This window comes from Molothrus aeneus, chromosome 5 (assembly GCF_037042795.1).
Source record: "Molothrus aeneus isolate 106 chromosome 5, BPBGC_Maene_1.0, whole genome shotgun sequence".
In the NCBI taxonomy this organism is placed as follows: domain Eukaryota; kingdom Metazoa; phylum Chordata; class Aves; order Passeriformes; family Icteridae; genus Molothrus; species Molothrus aeneus.
In genome coordinates, this window is record NC_089650.1 from 45,842,163 (window position 1) to 45,854,534 (window position 12,372).

General features: G+C 44.0%; 1 protein-coding gene across 1 annotated transcript in view; it reads left to right on the forward strand.

Annotated features, from left to right (window-relative positions):
- Nucleotides 1-3,290: 3,290 nt before the first annotated feature.
- The window catches only part of MET (MET proto-oncogene, receptor tyrosine kinase), an 89,994-nt gene continuing 80,912 nt past the window's right edge, over nucleotides 3,291-12,372 (forward strand). The window contains exon 1 of the mRNA XM_066550548.1: nucleotides 3,291-3,381. The gene's annotated coding sequence lies outside the window, so the exon portion shown is untranslated. The remainder of the gene's footprint in view (nucleotides 3,382-12,372) is intronic.

Here is a 12,372-nt window from a genome sequence, read left to right on the forward strand (position 1 = left end):
GTGTGTTCTTAAGCATTAAATTAATTCCTTTCCGCTGTCTTGCTCCTTCTGAAATCATTTACTCATGAGTAAGCTCCACTAAGTCAGAAGTCTCTGGAGCCTCACAATGACATTTGCATTTTATATTTGCTCCCAAAGGTGTGAATGACTGCAGCAGAGGACAAATAGTAAATCCTCTGATGGTACCATATAGCTGTGGTGCCATGTAGTAGAGTGTGGTTCTGCAGCAAGGCACAGTTGATGCATGTTTGATTCTGCACTTTTAGAAAATGTGGTTAGATCCAGATTTGCAGAGGTATTTAAATATATATTTTCCTTATTGAAGTTCAGTATAAATTGGATACATAGGTCTATAAACTTCATTTTGCTACCTGTAGTTATGATAAATAATTTCTCAGGTTTTGAACAGAAGTCACAGTGAAACCCATAAAACTGAAGTGGACACTTTAGTGTGTTGAGATGCACTACTGCCAATGCACAGAAGTCATCCTGTGTTTTCATTCCTCATGTTTACACTTGAAACTTTAACTTCAACACAGCCTTGCAATTCATTTTGCTAACTCTATCTTTGTATTCTTGGAAATGTGATAGGGTTTGCTCATCAGCTTCCTATCTCAAAACACGTCAGGGCTGGAAAGCATGTGCCAATACACTCCCTGGTGTGTTCCAGTTCTCTTACTGAACAGATCACCCTCACAGACTCTCCTTCGCACTTTTGAATTGTTTTTTCCAGTGCCGTCAGCTTTCTAAAATGTGTCACACCATCTTATGCCAGACTGAAGAGGATCAGCTCCTTTTGGACAGGAGAGAGAGATTAGGAAAACTTATAAAGAGACCAGGATGATGAATAAGAAAGTCACCGTTTCTTTTTCACCCATAACTGCACCTTAAAGGTACTTCAAGCCCCTGAGAAGTTGTTCATGGTGCACATATATCATTGCAAGCATGATGAAAGGAGTATCAGATGATTATCAAAGCCTCAGTGTAGTGTCACTGTCTCATAAAACTAACCTAAAATAACATGGCATCAGCATGGTCGAAATGGAAAGGAAACATCTGTTTCTCCTTTTTATGTTAGTGACAATCTATTTGTTAGCTTTAGAATAGCACAGGCTGTCCCACTGATAACAGCCTGGGCGCTGGCTGCTCGGCCCAGGCAGGTGCACAGCGAGCTCAGGAGCAGCCTAAGAACAAATAATATGAGGGGCTGTCCTTAGGACCAACCCCAGATTTAAATCTTTTTCTTCATCATTTTCTTTCAAAACCCCTTAAGGCAGATTCTTCCAAATCTGGTGTGGCTGTATGGATGCACAATGACTGACTGATCTCTAATTGAAGCCCAGCAAGTAGTACAGTCTAATTGTAGCCATGCTTTTCCCTGGGAGGGGCTGGCACTGTCTTCTTTTTCTAACTATTGCTGAGTATTAATTGAAATAAAGGTTATTGAAGTAAATGGACAGATTTCCAGACACTTGAAAGAAATGAGATTACATCAGTCATGAAGTTTAAGAGACAAGTGCTGAATTCTGCACCTGGGATGGGACAACACTGGATATATGGACAGACTGGGGAACAAGAAGTTAGGAGACCAGCACTGTGGAAAGGGAGCCAAGATTCCTGGCTGATGGCAAGCTGAATTTGAGTCAGCAGTGCCCTGGCAGCCAAGAACACTGATCGTGTCCTGGGGGCCATCACCAGCTGGGCAAGGGAGGGGATTGTCCCGCTCTGCTCTGAGCTGGGGCAGCCTCACCTCGAGTGCTGGGGGCTGGTTTGGGCACCCCAATATTAGGAAAATATAAAGCTGCTAGAGAGCATGCAAAGGAGGGCAATGAAGATGTTGAAGAGCCTTGAGGAGAAGCCTTATGAGGAGTGGCTGAAGTCACTTTGTCTGTTCAGCCTGGAGAAGAAGAGATTTCTTCAATGAGGGGAGACCTCATTGCAGTTACAACTTCCTCTCAAGGGGAAGCCGGGGGGGGCAGGCTGCCCTCAATCACACTCCTGTTTTTGCACAGAATCAGCTTATAGCTAGGTTAGATGTCTTTATCACTAGTGCTGGCAAGTCCGTAGAAAAGAGGAGACAGATAAATTGTGAAAGACTAGCAGAAGACTAGCAGAAAGGTGCCTAACTGCTTTTCTAAAATGTTTTGTTCTCTTGTACAGCTTTGTCTTTGTGCATGGTTACATCCAAGGCCTAAAACAAATACACACAATATTTAATTTTCCTTACAGAATGTTTTGATGTAAGGTCTGACATTTTTCCCATGGTTAATCATGAAACTAGGCAGTGTTTCTTACAGTTCCTTGTACTTCACTCACAAAAAACATTCATCGGTTTAAATGGTATGATTAAGGGGAGCAGAGTTGGGGCCAAAAAAGGAAGCAAGCAAAGGGAAAATAGATGTCTGCAGTAACTTCTATTGGAATATGGGGCCTTTCACTTAAAATCTGGTTTAAATCAGTAGCTGCTGAAACTCGTTACCAGAAAAAAAGATGGATCCTTTGCTGCATGCCCCAGTGTTGAGACTTGCAGTCTCTCGGCAGCTCCACAATTGTACATCGCACAGGCAGTATTGCTGAGTGACTCAGTTTCTCAGCACCTCTGAAAGATGAAGTCATCATCTGCTTTGCAAATCCTGTGAGGGAGAAACCCCAACCTGTGCAGTTTAGTAGGAAGCACGCATGGGGGAAGACAGCTACTTGACAGTCTATATAAATAAGGTCATTTGTTTGAATTACACGTGGATAGACATTTAAAGCACGGTCAGCACTGACACCATGATGGTGCAATATGGGCTAAATTTGTTCACTATTATACAGCCTGGGGGGGGGGGGTCTCGGGACAAGCCTAGGGGTGCCCATATCTTTATTTCTCAGGGTTAGGCTTTAGTATCAGTCAGGCACTGACACCTGATGGTGGGTGCCCAGCGGCCGGGAGTGAGGAGGGAGGCTGTTCCTACACCACTGGTACCCACTTGGCCTGAAAACACCGAGGTGCAGGACAAGGTCCACCAATGGTCCTCCTGACTTTCCCCATCCGGGGAGTGACAGCCATCCCTCCTGCCCCCGGGCTGGGGGCGCCTGGCCGGGAGGGACGAGGGGAAGAAAGGAGGGGAGTGGGAGCGAGAGAAGGAGGCCCCCTCCCTCCTTCCCCCCACCGCGCACCCGGGCTCCTGCGATGTGGTGAGTCACAGGCAGGTCAGGACCGCGCCGGAGGGGCGGAGGGAGCGCGGGGACCGGCTGATTTACCGCTGGGAGCCGCCACCAGCGCGGCGGAGGCGCCTGAGGGAAGGGCGCGGAGAGCCGCCCCGCAGCCCAGGTGCCGTGCGGGAGGGAGGGAGGGAGCCCCTGCCCGCCGGGGCGCGCAGCCCCTGCCGCCCCCAGGTAGGGACAGCAGCGACAGCGGGGCTGGGCCGGGGGAGCCCGAGCCCGCGGGGCGGAGGGGAGCGGCGGAGCGGCGCGGGGCTCGGAGGTGAGGCGGGCTGCGCCCCGCTCCGCCCCGCCCGCCCGGGCTGGGCCGGCCGCCGGGCCGGGAGCGCCGAGCCAGCCCAGCCCAGCCCGCCGGGCGCAGCGCTCGCCCCTCCGGCCGTGGTGCCGGCGCGCAGCCCGCTCCGCTCCGCTGCGGTAAGGACCGGCACCCGCGGGGGGACGGCGATGAGCCGGGAGCGGGGGAGGACGGGCAGCGGCGCGGTGCTGCCTGTGCTCCGCCCGGGAACTTCGCGGGAGCCGCCGCTGCTCCGCCGGGGCGGGCCGGGCGCCGCGGGGGCAGGTGATGGCGGTGCGGGGCAGGTGATGGCGGTGCGGGGGCTGCGGGCTGGCCCCTGCCCCGGCCGGGCTCCGCAGGGCGCCGGGACACGGGAACGCTGCCGCGGCGGGGTAGGACAGGGCGGGCAGCGCTCGGCGGGCAGGCGGGCAGCGCTTGCCGGGATGCTGTGGGCAGCGCCCTTGGCCGCAGCCGGAGCCGCTGCCCCTCCCGCCCCTTCCCGCTCTGCAGGAGCGCCGCGGGGCAGTGTCCGGCAATGCAGCCTGGAACTTCCAACTCGGAGACGGCGGCTCCGCGTTTGTGGTGGCCGGTCCGACCGCCTTCCGAGAGGCGCAGGGTGAGCCTGCGGGATTCCCCAAGTTGGGGATGTGTACTTTGTGGTTGTGCGGGGTTCACAGTTTTCCTTGCGGTATGGCCTTTTTGTGTTGTCGTTGTTGGGGTTTGTTTGGGGCTTGTTTTACCCATTTTTAAAAGCAGAATTTGCTTCGAACGGTAAACAAATCGCAAAGGGCTCATATAATGGCATTCCACCACTGTTTCAATGTGGTGGTCTTAGGCTTTATAAAACTGAATGCACTCCTTAGAAATTGGAAGTTTTGCACATACATCAATAAGGATTAATAATCAAATAGCAGTATTGTTTAACAAACTGTGCGTTTGTAACCTGTAGGAGGTTTATTCAAGCTGCAGTGCATGCTTTTCCTGAAGAACCTATGCCCTGTGTGATAGTTCATTTGCTTTCATCCCACAGGTGCTTTTTTCATTGTCCAGCTGCAAAAAGAGGACAGTGTCTCTTTTTTGTTGTCTTTTTATTTTAGATCTGAGAGGTTTGGATTCATAATCAGGCAAGATAAAGTGTCTCACATGTTTCTCAGAGAGCTGGTTAAATGTTTACAGATCATACACTGCAAGAGCAAAAAGCTAGCCTTTGGCAGGAGCTGCATGTTGAAAACAAAGTAACTTGGAGAATGACTGTATCGCTTGTTCTTTGTGCCCTAATGCTTCTTCAGCACTGTATGATTCTTTTTCTGTCTTCTAATACAAACTGAATCATTTGGAAACTGGGATATTTTGTAAAACATTCATCTTGCTATTTAGAGAAGAGAGTCAACTTCTGTGCCTTTTTGGTGGACGGGGAATGAATTGTCTTTATTATCATATAAGGATTTTCTCTTTTTTTCTTGCTTTTCCCCCTTTTTTTTCTTTTTTGTTCCTTTTTATTCTTTTTCCCCTTTTTTCCTCTTTTTTTCTTTTTTTCCTCTTCTCTTTAGAGGCCAACCACTGCATAGCAGTTCTTTATTAGTAAGCTAAAGTGCACATATTGTGGCTGGGGAGGGGTTCACAGACGTGTTATTTGCTCGAGTGTAGATGACAGTGCAGCCATAGATGGATGGGAGCTCACTGAGTCAGGGCAAGGCAGCCAGAAAGCCAAAATTCAGCAGAGGTTCAATGAAAAGCTCATGAAAGCAAAACTAAGTAGCAAATGTTGTCTTCCCAGTACTGCCTTTTCCATCCTGATTCTCCTGCATTTATGGTTTTCTGGTACCTTAGCTGATGACCTGAAACCTCTTCTGGCTTGTCCAATGCAATCAAAGGGGGCAACCCGTCTACTCTTCTTCTTCTATGATCTGCAAATGTCTGCTCTGTATTTTTTCAATTCAGAGGAGAAATTCAAAGCCTGCTGCCTCCCAAATCTGGCTTCCAGAACTCCAGAGACTAAGTGGCACAGCTGGCTGCAGTGTAAGAGCAGCAGTCTTGCCTTCACAGCCACAAAGGGAACCTGATGCCGGCAGCATGCTGTGCTGGGGTAGCCAGAGAGGCAGAGCTGCAGCAGTGGGAGTCACAGAGCACTGGGTGATCTGCTTTGTGCCATGATTGCTTCGTGGTGGGCATGTGTCTAGACTTTATTGCTTCAGGCAGAAAGCAAGGAGAGGTCCTCCATCTCCATCTGTGTTTGTGAAATATCTAGTGTAATGGAAACCCTGCTTGGGCTCCCTCGGCACTACACATAGTTTCTTGACTGAGAAAGGGATAGGGTGTAGCTGAACAGCATTCTCTGAAACTACAGAAACACAAAATTCAATGGGGGGTTACAAGGATCTGTTTGGTGCAAAGCAGAAGGAATGCATGCAGTGTGTGACACTTCAGACACACCTTGCTAAGATTTTGGGTGGCAACACCACCTTTGTGGTGGGCTCCTGTGAAACCCTTATGTCCAGCCTTCCTATCTCCCTGTTGCTGCCTTGCTGTCTGTCCTTTGAGCTGGTGGTACAACTTCATGTTTCATTAGGCTGTTAACCCTCAGATGAACCATCAACCTGTGCATCTTGTCTGCTGTGGCCACAGTTGGTGATTTTGTTTCCTATGCAGAGGCTGTATTTGGTGATTAAACCTGTGCAACACACCACTGGTGGTCATGCCACACTGCCCAAGCAGCGTGCCATCACCAAGGAGGCAGTGCCACAGCTCCATGAAGAGCTCTGAGGATGGCATCTTTCTGCTACAGCCAAGATGAGGAGATTTCTGTTGTTCTCTTACAAAAATGATGTGTTTTTCCTGGCAGTGGCTTTAAAAATCTCTGTCTCATACATAGCCACTGATGCAAACATGTTAGCAGAAGCCATTTTTAAATCAGTTTCCTTACCCAGGGGAAATGTGGTATAGACAGGGCCTTCAGGAAACGAATAATTAGGTGACCTTTTTCCCCCCAGAATATCAGGTCTGTTTTATGTAGAGCTGTTTGAAGTCACACAAATTCTCATTACTCTCCAAATCTCTAACCTTGCCTTGTTTAAGATACCTTTTAGGAAATCAAATCAGTGTTTCAATCTAATTTCCAAAGGCATTCAAACACATGGTATGTGTGCTAACTTGTTTCCTCTGGCATTAACAAATCTAGCAAATTGCCAAGCTATTTGCCTTGAGGAAAGCTATGATGTTGTACAAGAAGATAATGTATTTTTTTCTTTCTCCAATTTTAAACATTAGAGAAAGAAAAGAGAGGTAAAGTTATCAGACCACGTTAGTCCAGGATATAACTCCTTTGAAGCAAACAGTGTTCCCAAGTAGATTGCCATGGTTTTTGATCTGTTCTGGGACTTTTTAGTCACGCTGTGATCTTTTTCAGTCACTTGATGTGGCTGAATGGTGACTGAGTCCTCTTGGCTCAGATGGACTTTCATTGAATTAGTTGCAATTGAGTCCACCAAATATAAGAGTGGAAAATAGATAGACTTTTAGTGGAGATAAATAATTTAAGGGGCTTATAACCCTCAAATTTTAAGAATTTTATAATGCTTGTGTTTTAAGGAGAGGCTGTGTACATAAGCCAGGCACAAGGGTGCATGTGATGCAACAGTAGCAGTGAATGGTCTGAAACCTCTCCTCTGCCTCTCCTCCCAGCACGCCAGTCGCCAGGGAGGCAAGTGCTCCAGAACATTTAATTTTTCAAGCAGTTGTCAATAACAGAAGATTTTCTGCAATGCTGAGGAGTTTAATAAGCTTAAAATTCTTAAACGAAATGCTGCTTTTTCTGTGCGTCCTACAACTCTGATAGTTTCTTCTGCCTGTCCCAAGAAAATTAACATTCAATTGTCCTTTTGTATGGAAGGCAGCGAAAGGTTCTTGTCTGAATTAATGATAAATTTGATTGCAAATGCATGTGGGAGGAAAATTGCCAAATGCTTTCAGAAGATTTTCATTTTGCCCAAGTGTTCACACCATGGCCATCACCATGGTATTTGATAGCTATCCCCTTTGTTGTGTACATTGCAGCTTTAGCCTCACAGTGAAGGGTCACACTGGCATATCTTTTTTTCCTGTAGTCATACAGAAGTAACAATTTTTTATGTAAGTTGCTTTCCTTTACTGCAGTTCCTTCATTTTGATGTTTAACCAGCTAAACAGTATCAAAATCTTTTTTGACATGTATGGTTATCATTTCTGTGAGGGATCAGTGACCTAGCTTGATAAATTTAAAAGTTCAGCAATAAACCTAAATATGTGACATTTATTGAAATTCATTCTTTGCCATGGAACTACTTTCTTTCAAAAGTATTGAGAATAGTAAGGGATTGCATCTGCAATTTGATTAAATCTACAGTTGTTACCATTTGCCTTCTGAAAATTGATTCTCTCCCCTCCCTGTCCCCTAGCTTGACATGCTTATTGATTAAAAATTCTGCACTGGCCTAAGCCAGCATATATTTGTTAGTGTTTGTGTGCTTCCCATGCAATTTCAGACAGACTTTCAACTGTGGAAGCCAACTCTATTCCTAAACTATTGGAAATGGTAAGGTTCCTTAGCAATTGTTTTAAACTATATGATGACACATCTTTGAACCCCATTGTACGAAGGAAAAATACCTTCTGACTGGAGAGAGGTTTCCTGTTTATGTGTGTGTTTGCTGGAATTAAGCCTTCCCCTGTGTGTTGGCTGAGTATTTTTTTTGTAATCCAAAATGGCAACACAGCAAGTCACCTCCAGAGTTTATTTTTTGGACAGGATACAGGTCTTTTATTTTCAAAATAGCATAGCTGGAGTTGATGATGAAGCACTAGCATAGCTGGAGTTGATGATGAAGCACAGGGGCCTCTCAGTTACACTTCTACAAGCAGACTCAGTTAATTGAGGAGGTACACTTATAAAGACATCTAGATTTAAGCAGTAAGTAATTAATTTTTATTGACAATTTTATATTATGTAAGTTGTTCACTTCCCACACAGGAAGTTTTTTGCTTCAGCCAGATTTTTTTTCAGCATAAGGATATGAAATTTGCCAAATATATAATTTATTTTATAAAATGGCTAGAATCATAGCTTTGGTTGTGACTGAACAGTCACATAAAATCTCCTGCTTCTCTTCAGAAAGAGCAGGCCAGCAGGTGGCCTCCAGGTGGTAGCCCTACTGCAGGAGGATGGCATGTAATACCTGAGGGGTTTTCAGCTGCTCAGATATGGGCAGGTGACCAAAACTATAGCACATATAATGCTCTTGCCTCCTGGTGTCTGGGGGTGTGTGTATTTGTTACCTCGTGGCGTGCCCTTGCGCCCTACCTGCCACAGCTGAACCTCCTTCAGAGGGGAGAGGTGATGACACTCAGAAAGGCACTTTGCCTGCAATAGGAACAAGGCTGGACCACCATGAATTTAGGCAGTAAAGTTACAGTTATTTATGAAATACAGTGTTAAGGTTTCTGGTTTGCTTCAAATAATGCTCATTTTAAACAACTGTCTGGGACTGGGAGAAACCTGGACTAATGGACTGATTACACTGAGCATTTGTTAGGGCTGAGAGCCACATGGCCCTGGTGTGGCATGTCCACACCCAGCTCCAGCTTTGCTACCCCTGCCCACATCTGGCAGAGCTGCCCTCAGCTGAATTCCAGCCCTTTATCACCCACTGCAAACACTCAGGCCTCCAACAACACATGTGGGTCTTAGGAAACTGGCTTTTTTTACCTGTTTTTGTGGCTGTGCCACTTTTCTGGTAAGAACCCTGAGCAAGACTGTGGCCTTGTGGGTGTCCCTGGGAGTTTTGCCACTGACTCTTCATGGACACTGGATTTAGCTCTAGTTTCATGTGTGTCTGCACCATATTTGAAAAATGGATTTCCTCTTCTCTGACTTTAACAGAAGGATGATGTATCTTTTAAATTTTTCTCATTAATAGTTGTACAAGTTGTTAAAGCCTGTAGGAACTATCTATTTTCATGGAAATTTTATGGAAACAAATCCTTTCTGAGCACGTTTAATGAGTTAGATGAAAACAATTATCATCTACATTTAGAATTACATTTATGTTTCTTAATTACTGTTTCTTTTTTTGTTTGTTTATTTTTAGTTTGTTTGAGCTGGATGCTGAATCTCACCTTTCTTTTACTTTGTTTTGAAACTAATCTAGCTAGTGAGATTTCAAGCTTGGTAGAAATAGACCTATTGTGCCATTGTCAATGCCTAGAGACATACATGACTTTTTATTGTTTTGTCTTCAGCTGTATCATAAGTAAGAGTGTGCTTTGGATTGGTTGACCCAAACTAAATCACCAGAATTTTAGGACCATCAGAGATATTAATTAAGACATTGGGGTTTGCTTCTCCCCCTCTACACACCCACATCATGGATGATCCTGTGAGGATAAAAGTAGCAAATTTCCAAGTAAGCCCAGCATTCCAAGTAGACCCAGAGAAAAGTCCCAAATCTGTGGATTGTCCCAAAGCATGACTAGAAAAGAACAAACTGAAATAACTCCACAAGCTTCATTTGTCTTAGATACATGCTGGGGTAACTCAGACTTGGATTGCTCTCTATCTTTGAGACCATTCTACATTCAAAATTGTACTAGGATTTCTGTCATGGGAATTATATATCCTTTTATCTATTGCTGTTATATATCCTGATATCTGTTATGGGTGTTATTATATGGGTATTATTATATATACTTTCATGTGTCTTCTCATCCAAATAGGCCAGATTCTGTTAGGTCTGAGAAAGCAGGATAAAAGAGAGTGAGGCAGCTTTGCTGAAGACAATGAGAGGTGTTGGTAGCTGAATTAGTGATAAAAGTTGATTAATTGCCCTCTCCTGATATCACTGAAAATGTTAAATAAGTTACTTTAATGATATTCAGCTTTCCTGTCTATTTCTAGAGAGGGGGTACTAATTTTACATGTTATATATTACTGTCTTGTAAAACCTTTCCTTAAACTCCTTAGGTTTATTTCTTTTGCTCTTTGGATTAGAGGCCAATATTTTTCCTGAGGGAAAATGTTCCTTGTTAATACTCAGTATTCAATATCATTCTTACAAATGCCCAAAGCTGAAGTAAAATATATATGTTTGTATAATTGCAATATTAATAATCTTTTAAAGGGTAGATAGAATGCAAACAGTAATAGGCTGCAGTAAGCAGTGAGCCAGTGTGGAGCTCCCTGTGTGATAAAGCACTCTGCATCAGAGAAAATAATCCAAATTTCACCCTAAAAATATATTTACCATGCATTTAGATAAGTGGAAAATGTTGTTCATGTTTGAAGATGCAATTTAGCTTGCAGCAGATGATTGAAAACTATCTTAACTGTTTAACTCTTCTGATAAAGGAAAAGAAAACTTTGATGAGGGAAAACTTTGAACACTTTGTTTTTGCCTTCGTATATATGTTCAAGGATGGAGTGCTGCATGATAATGAGTTTTATCACTGTGTGTGTTTGCAGCACCTTCAAATAGTAAATGGGGATGTTTCCCTAGCCAGGATGTAGGTGCCTTTAGTTAAAGTCAGGGTGTAAATTCTATCACCTGCAGTGGAAAATATGCTAGAGTTGAAAACAGAGGACCCAGATGCATGCTGTTTTTATACTTTACTTTGATTTCTTAATTTCCTAGTATTTAGGGTATATTAAGCCTATTGCAGTCAGAATCTGAAATTCCCAAGTGTCTGTTTTGCCTGGTATTGCAAACACTGGCCTTACAAACAAATTACCAGAGTACATGACATGGTGGCAACATTTCACTGTGTCCTTTTCCCTTCTCAGAGGAATGAATAGCTTCTTTTCTGGGAATGTCCTCTCCTGTGACATTTTCAAGACCTTGTCAGCTCTCCACCATAAATTTCCACAATGGGAAAATCCTATTGAATCTAGCATGGGAACCTTACTATAAGTTTCTGAATTATCCTATGAAATTTAATATTCAATTTGTTTGTGCTTCAGAACTGCATGTTAAAATATCATTACATTTTATCTTCCATTAAATCCCATAGAATTCAGTTATTATTTCTATCAGATTACATTTGATTTTTGTCCTTTTTATCCTGACCTTTTGTATACAAAAGAGAGGGATTGTAAGGCATATCCATTTGTGAGAAAGGGATGATTCTCTCCTTCTCCTGGTTATATTCAGAAAGACCTAACCAACAATAGTCACCTTTTTTTTCTCCTGGGTGACTATGGAAGGCTACATAAGAGGAAGTGTCGTGAATGCAGAACATGCTAATAGAAGTTGAGAGAGGTGAGAGCCAGACAGAAGGTAAGTAAAGTCAGCACAAGTGCACATGAAATCACAAAAATCATTAATGACATTCTAATGGCAGAACTGAAGCCTATGATTTTCATGCAGAGCTATAAAAAGGGAAAGCATGTTGTGTGGTCATTTTCAGTTAGAAGACCTGTTTTCCAGTTCTGTGGAGTTTTCTTTCCTTCCTTCTGAAAACACGTTTACAAAAATAAGTATGTATTTGTTTTTCTTCAGAGGTAAGCTGCCCTGATAAAATCAGCTGGGGTAGAGCTCAGAGACAACTTTGCTGCTTCCTGAAGATGGCCAAGTTGCATTTTTGTTTGTTTGTTTTCAAATTGAGAAGTTTTCATATAACATACTTTGAAAGAACTTCTTTTATGCAAATAATGCCACAATTCTCTTGTAGGTGAAACACAAGCTGAGCCAACCTTTGTCTGCAGGTAAGCAGGAATGGCTTAAAAATTCCTTTGACTGCAGTGGGAGAGGTCCCTGCTTATCTGAGCAAAGCCTGTGCACCCAAAATCCCCTGCAGGGCACAAAAATAAGGTAACAACCAGTGAATTGTTTTCACAATATAAAAAGCCTTTCAGGAAGCAGCAA